At 42.1% G+C, this 12,053-nt stretch overlaps 1 protein-coding gene across 1 annotated transcript in view; it reads right to left on the bottom strand.

The window, feature by feature from the left end:
* The window catches only part of LOC103472032 (visinin-like protein 1), a 32,609-nt gene extending 21,140 nt beyond the window's left edge, over window positions 1-11,469 (bottom strand). The window contains exon 1 of the mRNA XM_008421385.3: window positions 11,290-11,469. The gene's annotated coding sequence lies outside the window, so the exon portion shown is untranslated. The remainder of the gene's footprint in view (window positions 1-11,289) is intronic.
* Between the last annotated feature and the right edge of the window lie 584 nt (window positions 11,470-12,053).

Here is a 12,053-nt window from a genome sequence, read left to right as displayed (position 1 = left end):
TCTACACAATAGTTCACTTCCTGCATTTGGAGCGGTCCCCAGTCTGCTTGCATCCACATATGAAATTTGAACCACACCAGAGTTCACTTCATTCAAACTCAAGTTTTTAAGCGGACTAGTGTTAATTTTATTGGTCTGCATCAGAATTCGACTGCGCTTTCACATCTCCCCAAACGAACTGGGCTTTCTATTCAAACAAAGTAGAGTTTAATTAAAGCGGATTAAACAGTGCTGGTATGAATGCGCCAATAGGTAATATGCTACAGACAACAAATAAAGGTTGGTCTTTGACTATTCCAATCACTTTTACTGGTCAAGAGTCTTAATCTTCTTCTCAACACACTCTTCATGTAGTTTTAATATAGGATTTAATGTAAATCTGTGGACTGTGATGGTCTAAGAAGAAGGTTAATTTTGCCTCAAATAATTTTTGTGTTATTTCTTATTCAGTATCCTGCTGAAATACCCAGTTAGAACCTACTTTCAGTTTTCTGACAAAGCTCATCAGGTTGTCATGTAAAATGTCCTGCTATTTTTTAATCATGTACTCTGACACGGTTCACCAGACCTTCGAATGTGGCCGTCCACACCATCACAGAAGTTTACATTGAATGAACTCACACCGCTGAGTGTTCGTTTAAACATGCCAAACCCATAGGAGGCAGCGAAGCACAAAACAACCTATGCCAGCCAATCAGATTGCTTCAAAACAACCACAACTTCCTGTTAGGAATTAGCCTTGGCGCCAGGAGGTTCATTTGCAGTGTATTTATTTATTACATTTGTTTTTTTATTTTCAAAAAATTTATTTTAATATTTCACTAGCAAAATATATTCCCCCGTTGAACAAATGTACTGAAATTAAAGGTTGTGGTTTTTTTTATTGTTCTGTTTATTATGTCAAAGCTCACTGCAATATGAAATAAATTTATTTATGCAGGTCACAAAAGAGACTGTGCAGACTTTTGCATGTGGTAAAAAAAAAAAATTGGTCATGATTACAGTGCTAGCCCTCTTAGCACAAAGCTGTGAGAAGTTTTAAATTCTTGGAGGTACTATGACAAAAAAAAAATTTTATAAAAAAAAATATATATACATATATATATATATATGTGTGTGTGTGTGTGTGTTTGTTAAATACTTAATGAAACATATTTACCATGTGTTGTAAATGACTATACTCACAAAGAACGAGGTATAGTCCAAGTTTGTCGTTTATTGAACGTTCAGAAACTACAGCGGCTGTGATGAGCCACAGCAAAGATAAATAAAGTTAAAACAACCAGAGCAGGTGATCAACTCTAAACCACTCGCACCTTTTTTACTCTCCGTCTCTCTGTAATTTAAGCACACCCGTTGCCATGGGCTCCACAGGCCGACCAGAGATTACGTTAAACACATAACATTCAGTCCGTTACGATATCATGTTTTCAGGCTTGATATTTATTTTGTGATCATTAATAAGCCTCTCATGAACACAGAGGTGGTTGATTAGTTAATTTTAAACTTCTGCTCTGCTAGTTATTTTGGTAATGGAACCGAAACACACAGAATTACGCAACACCTTGTTGAAACAATAATCAGAGATTATTATTGTTGTTGGGTCATTAATTTGAACATTTTTTGTTGTTGTTCTTTCATAAAGTTACAAACGTTTTAAGCGAGTCAGAGGAGGAAGTGCTGGTCTCATCGTCCTGGCGGCGTTTAGTTTGTCACCTGATGCCGAGATCGACTCAAAACCTTCCGTGATCAACGTGTTGCACTGCTGCTCTAGCAAAGCAAGAACAGTTTAGAAACAACATGAAACGGGGAAAAAAGTTATTTATTAACTGATTAAGTCGTGTTTTAGATTGTTCTTGAAAAACGAATCAGTCACGGGTAATTAGTGGGTGAACTCGCGGCTGCACAGTGAACCCACTGATTTTTTACAGCAGACAGCCGCTCCCCTCTCCCCTCTCTCCCTCCCCCGCTAAATCTTTTAGTACCCTGCCGTACCCCCTTACTTTCACCCCTTTAAGCCTCTCATGAACACAGATGTGGTTGATTAGTTAATTTTAAACTCCTGATCTGCTAGTTACTTTGCCATGAAACCGAAACGCACATAATTGCGCAACACCTTGTTGAAACAATAATTGTTGCGCAGATCTGCTCATTAGTTCAGATGTGGGTGCATGAATAGACATTTGTGTGTGCACGTACGCACACACACACACATCAGTGTGCCACTCTGCAGCACTTCTCAGCAGGTGAAAGAAATCTGACCCAATCAGCAGCACCCTCAACTCAGGTAATATAAGGAATTCACCAACCACTTTACTGGTTTTGCAACAGAGCTGAGGAAGGCAAACACAGCCTCCAAAGCAGCATTTCATGGGAAAGGACTTATAAGGACTACCGGTAAGCCACTATCTGGGCTCAATTGAATGTAATTTGACTGTAGTTTCACATTTGAGAAAAGGAATGCATAATTTATTGAAGTAAAAGTTTGCACTGCTAGCTTTTACAGTTTGGTTCCACTAAATGTATGTTAAGATATCTAATGTAAAAAACTTATGTCCTAAGAAACAGAAAAAAAAAGGTAATTCTAAAATGTTTGGATTTGTTTGATTCAAATTCAACCAGGCATGGAATTTAATGATTTAATACTTGAATTTATGGTTAAAATTGTAAAATAAATGCATGTTCAAGGTTAAAAAATGGAATTAGTTGAGATAAATTATTAACTTTGAACCAAATGTCTAAAATGTATGTTAAAATATTTTGTATGTGTGTTGTAGGTTTTTCACCTGTTCATTGATTCTCACTCATTGGTGAAAATAAAAAAGATTGAGTGAATTCCTGAAGTCTCCAAGTCCTCCTTTTCAAGTGTAGGAAGCCATGAAATTATAGGACACTTGACAGTGAAAAACCGCTCCAACCAGAGGAGATTCCATTCTGCAACCAGAGACTGAAATCTGCTATCTGTCTTCCAAAGGAGGAAAATGGCTGAATTAAAGTGCCTTGATGACCTTAAAGCAGAGAGGACAACAGTTAAAAGACTTTTCTCCCGTTTTGCAAATAACATTACGAGGACCTACATGGAAATGTCTAAGGAGGAACTGGAGGAGAACTACAAGAAGCTTACACTGGAGAGCTCCAAAGTTATGGAAGCAAATGAGGATGTGGAGGCTGCTTATATGGCTGAGTGCAAAGCAACTGCAGCAGAGGAGCTGAGTAATCTTCAGAAAGCCGACATAGAGAAGACGGAGAAGGAATGTGAACTAAAGCTTAAAGAAGCCAAACTCCTTATCCGAGAGACAATGTGGACCACATATGGAGAGAAGGAACTGTCCCTGGCTCTACTAGTTGCAGAGGATGAGTGCAAGAATGTTTCCTCCATCGGGCCAGACACAACTCTGGAGGCATACGAGTTTATGCTCACCCATTTGGAGAAATTGATCCAGAAGGCAAAGGAAGCACACCAAAATTGGAACCGTTGGGCCCCATCTGCCGAGGAAAAGGATTTTAACTACCGTTTAAGGGAGCTAGAGGTGTGCCTCCCTAGGCTGGTATCCCAGAAAGCTGTCTTTATTGACGCAGCAAGTAAGAAGGACACAGCAGAGGCAAAAGCCTTGGTCCACAGTCTACCTCCAGTAGCTGCAATAAAGCTGAAAGCCACAGCTTTACCAAAGTTTGGTGGAAGTAAACGAGACTATTACAGATGGAGAAAAGAATGGGAGGCTCTCCAGAAGCAAGGTGAACCATCTGGTTCGAAAGAGGTAAAGAAATTTCAATTGCTTGATAGTCTCGATGAAAAAGTGGCTAGAGATTTACGCCTGTCAACATACAATTCATCAGATGAGATCTTCAGAGTCCTGGACAATCGTTTTGGGAACAAAGCTACCATTGCTCTTGAGATTATTGAAGAATTACAAGCAATTCCACCAGTGAGAAATGGTCAACCTAGACGAATAATAGAACTTATCCAAGCTTTGGAGAAGGCTCTTAGTGACTTAAATGAGCTAGGAAATGTAGATGCCATAAAGAACCCACTGGTGACTAAATCCATAGAGAGTAAGCTTCCAGAAACTTTAAAGAAAGACTGGCTCACCCATAACGCAACTGAGAAAGACACTAGTCACCAGAATTACTTTGACAAGCTTATGGTGTTCCTTAGATCACAAGAATTCATATATGAACAACTAGATCAACTGAAAGATCTCGTTGAACCCATCAGAGAGAAATCCAAGTTCTTAAAATGTGCCAGAACCAAAACAACCAAGCACAGCAGTGACATATCAGGCTGCATTGTTTGTGGTGATCCAAAGCACAGGAAGAAACTGTATTTCTGCAGAAGGTTTAGGATCAATTTAAAGCCATCAGAGAAGAGAGATATAGTTCAGCAACTCGGTGCCTGCAAGAGATGCCTTGAAATCCATAATGGTGATTACTGTAAGAAAACTGATTACCTGTGCAAGAACCCAGAGTGTAAAGACCAACATCACTTTCTTCTCTGCTTACTCGCTAGACCACACTCCCAAAGAACACCTAAATCTAGTTCAGAGAAAGCAGAGAGCAAAAGACATACTGAAGCCCAAGAAGAGTTTCTTTCCAAACTCCCACCTGAGCTGGCTCAGCAATGTAAAGATGCCTTTTGCAATGTTGTGTCAAGAGCGCACAACTCCACTTTTACCAACACAGGCCTTCTAGACGAGAATGGCTTAAATGAGTTTCCAGTTATCCTGATGATTCTTAACGTCACAGCCAATGATGGACAAAGAATTGGAACCCTCATTGACCTGGCATCAGACACAAACTACATTACACATAAAGCTGCAAGTAAGTTGAATCTTAGAAGTGAAGATGTAACGCTTGTGGTCCATGGTGTTGGAGGGATGCAGGTGTCTGTTGAAACGAAGCGCTATCTCCTTAAGATACGTGTCAATACTCCAAGAGGGACCCTCAAATCGCATCAACTGATCTGCTATGGGCTTGACAGGATCGCAGAAGTTCATAGACATGTCCCTGCCACAAAGCTTCAGAGGATTTTCCCAGATGTCTCCTTGAAAGACCTTACAAGACCTAAAGAGATACAGCTCCTGATTAGCCATAAAGAAGGTCAACTTGTACCTCAAAAAGTTCGCTCTGTCGGGGACCTGGTGTTATGGAATGGACCACTTGGCAAAGCGATTGGAGGCACACATCCGGACCTCTTTGAAGAAGTTACCTTAATGGCCCATACATCAGAGACGCACTTTGCAAGATCAATGAGGACTGCAGCAGTTAAATACAGTGAACTCACCTGCAAATCTTCAGCTTCCTATCAGTCTCCCAAGCATCCTTTCATCCAATCCAATGCAGCCATTACCAGCAAAGACTTTCTGAAGTGGTGGGAATGGGAAAGCATCGGAGCAGCCTGCGTGCCAAAATGTGGAGGATGTCGCTGCGGGAATTGCCAACCTGGAGGGAAGGAGATGTCTTTGGCTGAGGAGAAAGAGATGGAAACGGTGAGAAATGGCTTGACATATGTCAATGGTGACCACCACACTCCTGAGCCACACTGGCACGCCAAATATCCATGGACAGAAGATTTGGCTTCTCTCCCTAACAATAGGAAAGCAGTAGAAGCTACATTCCTCAGGACGGAAAAACAGTTGGCAAAGGATCCAGAGTGGAGATTGGCCTATGCTTCACAAGTCCATGAAATGGTCGATCGCAAAGCTGCAGTGAAACTGTCCAAAGAAGTACTACAAAGCTGGACTGGGCCAGTGTGGTATATAAGTCATCTGATTGCACTAAATCCACATTCTATATCTACTCCAGTGAGGCTAGTGTGGAACAGCAGCCAGAAGTACAGAGGTCTGAGTTTGAATGACATGTTGATTAAAGGTCCTGATGTCTTAAATCCGATCAGAGCTGTCCTCCTGAGGTTCCGAGCTGGTGTCTTTGCTGCCCTTGGTGACATCCAAAAAATGTACAACTCTGTGTGGTTAGAAGAGAGAGAGGTTCATCTGCACAGGTTTCTGTGGCGTGACGGTGAGGATGCTGAAATAGAAGATTTTGCCATAACAAGGGTCAATATTGGAGATAAACCTGCTGGCTGTATAGCACAAGTTGCCATGCGGGAGACTGCCAGCTTACCCTCATTCACACAATTCAAAGAGGAGAAACGTGTGCTGGAAGAAGACGTCTACGTCGATGACATCTTGACATCTCACAACAACCTTGACCACCTGAAACTCCTCACATCCAACATCGAGCAGATCCTTAAAGCTGGAGGATTTTTCATGAAGCCCTGGGTCTACTCTAGTCAAGGTGGGAGGGAAGAGTCAAGAGAAGTTAACATGGAGTTAAAGACCATGATCTTGCCTAACCAGCTCGCTGAAAACGATAACAAAGCCCTCGGTCTGGGTTACTCTGTTGAAGATGACAAGCTGCATGTCATGGTTGCAGTGAACTTTTCCAAGAGGAAGAAGAAAATGCGCCTTGGTCAGGACCTGCTAAGAGAAGAAGTAAAAGGACAAACTCCAAATCCTCTTACCAGAAGAGAACTGTTGAGTCAAGTCTCTGCTCTCTATGATCCACTTGGTCTTGTGACTCCTGCAAAGCAGAAGGGAGCCATTCTGGTTCGAAGGGCTTTTCAAGAAGCAAAGCTAATGTATTGCACAAAAGACACCTGGGATGCAGCTCTGTCCAAAGAACTCCGAGAGGATGCCATAAAGCTGCTAGAAGAATATGCTGACCTGAGCCAACTCAGATTCATCAGATCCCTGACACCACCAAACCCATATGCAGGTCCAATTGGCATCACATTTTCTGATGGCAGTGAGCATGCATATGGTGCTGTGTTGTACCTACGTTGGGAATGCACTGATGGTGTAAGTGTGAGGTTGGTTGAGTCTAAGGCCAAGCTGACTCCTCTCAACCGCAGTGGTGACCCCGTGAAAGCGGAGATATGTGGAGCAGTCTTTGCAGCCCGGCTAAAGACCCATTTCCAGAAACATTGCCGAATCAAAGTTGAGAAGTGGCTCCATCTCGTTGACAGCCAAACTGTCTTGGGCGCAATACAGCGAGAGAGTTATGGATATCAGACCTTCTTCGCCAACCGGGTTGGAGAGATCCAGAGCAGCACTAATGTCCAAGACTGGTGGTGGATTCCAGGATCAGCAAATATTGCAGATATTATCACTAGAGGGGCAAGTCCTGCTTGCTTAACCGAAGACTCAGAGTGGCAGTTGGGTCCAAGTTTCCTTCAACTTCCTGAACGTGAGTGGCCAAAGAAATCTGCAAATGATGTTGCTGTGCAAGCAAGAGACAATGTTATAAAATACAGAAGAAAACATTTGTTGCTGTACTTACCCGAAGTCAACTGAAAGAACAAAATTCAATCAGAGTCCAGAATAAACTGATCATCTCTAGGAGGCCGCCTACAGCAGCAGTAGTCCAGCAACTAGTGGACGTGAGGCACTTCAACAGTTTGAGAAAACTGATAGGGGTAGTTGCATGGATTTGGAGAGCAGCAAAAAAGTTCCTGCATGTCAAGGTCACAGATAAAGAAAAGTGGGAGGTGGTCCCTTCATCTGGTGTCATAACAGTTGGCGAAAGAGAAGATGTGTTCAGAGACCTATGCCTGGCAGCACAAGAAGGTGTACAATTTCCAACTACAACGACTGATAGACTGGTTGTCTACAAAGATGGAACAAGTGGGCTCTTGATGTGTGGCGGCAGAGTTCAGACTTTTAAGGAGGACCACAGAGCCGTTCCTCTGTTGCCCTTCCAATCTTGGGTCTCCACCCTTCTAGGCCGAGCAGCTCACAGTGAAGGACATGATGGAGTGGCAGGAACTTTGCTGCGTATGTGGAAGAAAGCATGGGTCATCAGAGGACGAGTCATTGCCAGAAAAGTTGTTGACGAGTGTGTAGTGTGCAAAAAGGTGAGAGCGAAAACCTGTCAGCAAATAATGGGGGATCTGCCTGAAGAAAGGTCTAGTCCAAGTGCACCATTTCAGTTCATATCTGTTGATTTGTTTGGCCCTTACCAAGTGAAAGATGACGTCAAGAAAAGAGTGAGCATGAAGGTTTGGGGTGTGTTGTTCTGCTGTATGTCAAGTAGAGCCATTCATGTTGAATTGGCAAACACACTATCTACAGAGAGCTTCATACTTGCCTACCAGAGGTTTACATCCATCAGAGGTCATCCCCAGAAGGTGTGGTCTGACCCAGGTACGAACTTTATTGGGGCAAAACCCATTCTGCAAGAAATGTATGCTTACCTGAGACAGCAAGACAAATTCTCACTTGAAGAGTATGCTGCAAAAAATGGGACTCACTGGACATGGAAAATTCTTCCAGCCGATTCACCACATCGCAACGGCGCAGCTGAAGCTGCTGTCAAGGTCATTAAAAGAGCGTTCCAAAGTCTTGGCAGAGTGGAAGGCCTTACCTTCAGTGAGTTTCTTACGACGATTAAGCTAGCTGCCAATCTAGCCAACGAAAGACCTATTGATGCTAGAGTACAGAGCCATGAAGATCGAATCCAGTACATCACTCCAAACACCTTGTTGCTCGGTCGAGCTACAAAAAGTGGAGATTTCAAGACATTTGACTATACCACTTATCCCTTTAAAAGGCTGCAAGAAATACAAACTCAAGTTGACTACTTTTGGAGGTCCTGGAGTCAACTTGCAGGTCCCAACTTGTTTGTCCGTGGCAAGTGGCATACTGCTGAAAGAAATGTTGCTATTGGCGATGTGGTTTGGCTCTGCGACCAAAACGCACTAAGGGGGCAATTCAAGATGGGTAGAGTTGTTGCTGTGAATCCTGATTGCAAAGGCATAGTCCGGGATGTTTATGTGAAAGTTTCTACAAGTGGGTATAGTTGGGAAAATACACCCAAACCTCCTGTGAAATGTTCTGAATTGGTGAAGGAGGTTCAGGGCACCATACTCCATCGGGATGTCCGGCGCCTTGTAGTGCTCATCCCAGCAGAAGACCAAGCAGAGGGAACCAGCTCACTTAAAAAATGCGATCTTCCCAGGTAAAACCTTGCAAGATCGAGTGGGAGGTGTTGCGCAGATCTGCTCATTAGTTCAGATGTGGGTGCATGAATAGACATTTGTGTGTGCACGTACGCACACACACACACATCAGTGTGCCACTCTGCAGCACTTCTCAGCAGGTGAAAGAAATCTGACCCAATCAGCAGCACCCTCAACTCAGGTAATATAAGGAATTCACCAACCACTTTACTGGTTTTGCAACAGAGCTGAGGAAGGCAAACACAGCCTCCAAAGCAGCATTTCATGGGAAAGGACTTATAAGGACTACCGGTAAGCCACTATCTGGGCTCAATTGAATGTAATTTGACTGTAGTTTCACATTTGAGAAAAGGAATGCATAATTTATTGAAGTAAAAGTTTGCACTGCTAGCTTTTACAGTTTGGTTCCACTAAATGTATGTTAAGATATCTAATGTAAAAAACTTATGTCCTAAGAAACAGAAAAAAAAAGGTAATTCTAAAATGTTTGGATTTGTTTGATTCAAATTCAACCAGGCATGGAATTTAATGATTTAATACTTGAATTTATGGTTAAAATTGTAAAATAAATGCATGTTCAAGGTTAAAAATGGAATTAGTTGAGATAAATTATTAACTTTGAACCAAATGTCTAAAATGTATGTTAAAATATTTTGTATGTGTGTTGTAGGTTTTTCACCTGTTCATTGATTCTCACTCATTGGTGAAAATAAAAAAGATTGAGTGAATTCCTGAAGTCTCCAAGTCCTCCTTTTCAAGTGTAGGAAGCCATGAAATTATAGGACACTTGACAATAATCTCTGAGATTATTATTGTTTTTGGGTCATTAATTTGAACACGTTTTGTTGATTTTTTTGTTGTTGTTCTTTAATAAAGTTACGAACGTTTTGATAAGGAGTCAGAGGAGGACGAGCTGGTCTCATCGTTCTGGCGGCGTTTAGTTTGTCACCTAATGCCGAGATCGACTCAAAACCTTCCGTGATCAACGTGTTGCACCGCTGCTCTAGCAAAGCACGAACAGTTCAGAAACAACATGAAACGGGGAAAAAAGTTATTTATTAACTGATTAAGTCGTGTTTAATTCTTGAAAAACGAATCAGTCACGGCTAATTAGTGGGCGCAGTCACGGCTGCACAGTGAACACTGATTTTTTTACAGCAGTCAGCCGCTCCCCTCTCTTGCAGGTACTGTGTACCCCCTCTAAATCTTTTAGGGGTACGCAGTACCCTGCCGTACCCCCTTACTTTCACCCCTGCTGTGACCCCAAAATGACTCAGCGGTAGCTGGGCGTCCGTCGGTTCCAAAATGCAGGACTGTAATTGCTCAGCAGCACTTGAGAAAAGGCTTGAGTAGAAAGCAGAGAATAACAATCATAAAGCTGCTGCAGTGCTGTCCTACATACCGTATCAGACAAAAGTTAGAACAAACCTACTTCCACGTTACGGATGCTAAGAGAATGTGTGATTTAAGGCAAGTAAAACACACACACACAAAAACAGAGGAAGCCACTGAGGTCCCACATTAATACATCACTATCATTTCCTGCTCTGCTTTGTTACATAAAATCCCAATAAAAACACAGTCAAGCTTTTAGTTGTAGCGTGACATTGCTGCCAAAAAGAAACAAAGGAATTTAAAAGGCACAATCGTCAGGATTTACAACCACAGACTGCAGGACGTGCACCGATTCCTGCTACAGCTATTATGTTAAGATAACCAGCTACTTATGCATCCATTTACATCCTCATATCATATTTATCTTCTGCACGAGCAGATTAGATTCAGACGTGTTTCTGTTCTGTTGATTATTTTATTCCTCCCACAGCATGAAGGACATCTTGCATTTAGCACCATGCAAAACAAACGCTTCTTAAATGAAACACAAATAATTCTATATATATATATATATATATATATATGAGTCACCAGGTGTCCAGAATGCCATTTTTTTATATGAAAGCTGATGTGCTCACCAAAATGTCAGTTCAAAGTGCCCTCCAGGAAAACACTGAGCTCACCTGCTCAACAAGTACAGCTGAGAGACACCAACTGACTCATATGCAGTGCTACATAATATAACTGAAGACTATTCTTTTTTTAGGAAAACTATTCCCCTTTTATCACTTATTCTGTCAGCTAACAAATAAAAGCTAATTTGGCTGATTTTTTTTTTTTTTTTCCCCTCCCCGCATCCAGTGGCTTCACAAAAACGGTGCAATGAAAGCAGACCATGAGAACAGAGGATGGAGGGGAGGGAAATGACCTCCACTTACCCTGTTATATTTGAAGGAAAATTCAGCTCCTTCTGACGAGGAAAGTGCTTCCCGGCTTGATGTCACGGCAGTATTTTCCTCCCAAACGGCTCGTCCCTCATGTAAAGCAGACTCCCGAGTTCACTCACCTCTCTCTTTTTCTCTCTCTCTCTCTGTGGTGGAAGAAGATGAATGAACCGCTGGGTCTCCCTTGCCAACACATTTGCATAAGCCTCGCCTCCCGCGCGCGCTGGTTAGCCGGCGCGTCGCTGAAAGGAGGCTCCCTTTCACTTGATTGGACGAAGCGGCTTGTCAATCAGGAAGCAAGCTGTGCGCGCGGCTGTATCGTTGACCGTGAGCTAGTGCGACCGAAAAGAGAGGGAGAAGCAGCAAGCTTCAACTGCGGAAACAAGCAGAAGACGTACTATGCAGTCATACGACTATGTTGCGACTTTTATTTTGCTTCTTATTTGAGTCTGTCACACGTGAATGTTCAAATAATTAAGGAAGTTGTAAAATCAGACAAATATAACCTGAGGAAAAAAAAATTTTTAAACATGTTTTCAAATAATTATATTTATTAAATTGGGGAGGAAAACTGTTTACATCAACCTGACTCCCTGTGAAAGAGTAAATACACCTCAAAACATATAATTGTTTGTGCAAAGAATGGCTGCAAACCAATAACTGCTTATCATGGTCTAACATCACTGTGGAGAGATTTATGTCCACTATTCTTGTAGAATTGATCAAATTAGCAACCATGGCTGGTTTTTTAGCACTAA

Source organism: Poecilia reticulata, chromosome 11, assembly GCF_904066995.2.
Source record: "Poecilia reticulata chromosome 11, P_reticulata-male-v2, whole genome shotgun sequence".
In the NCBI taxonomy this organism is placed as follows: Eukaryota; Metazoa; Chordata; class Actinopteri; order Cyprinodontiformes; family Poeciliidae; genus Poecilia; species Poecilia reticulata.
Note: the sequence above shows the minus strand (reverse complement) of the source record. Positions and strands in the feature narration are given on the sequence as shown.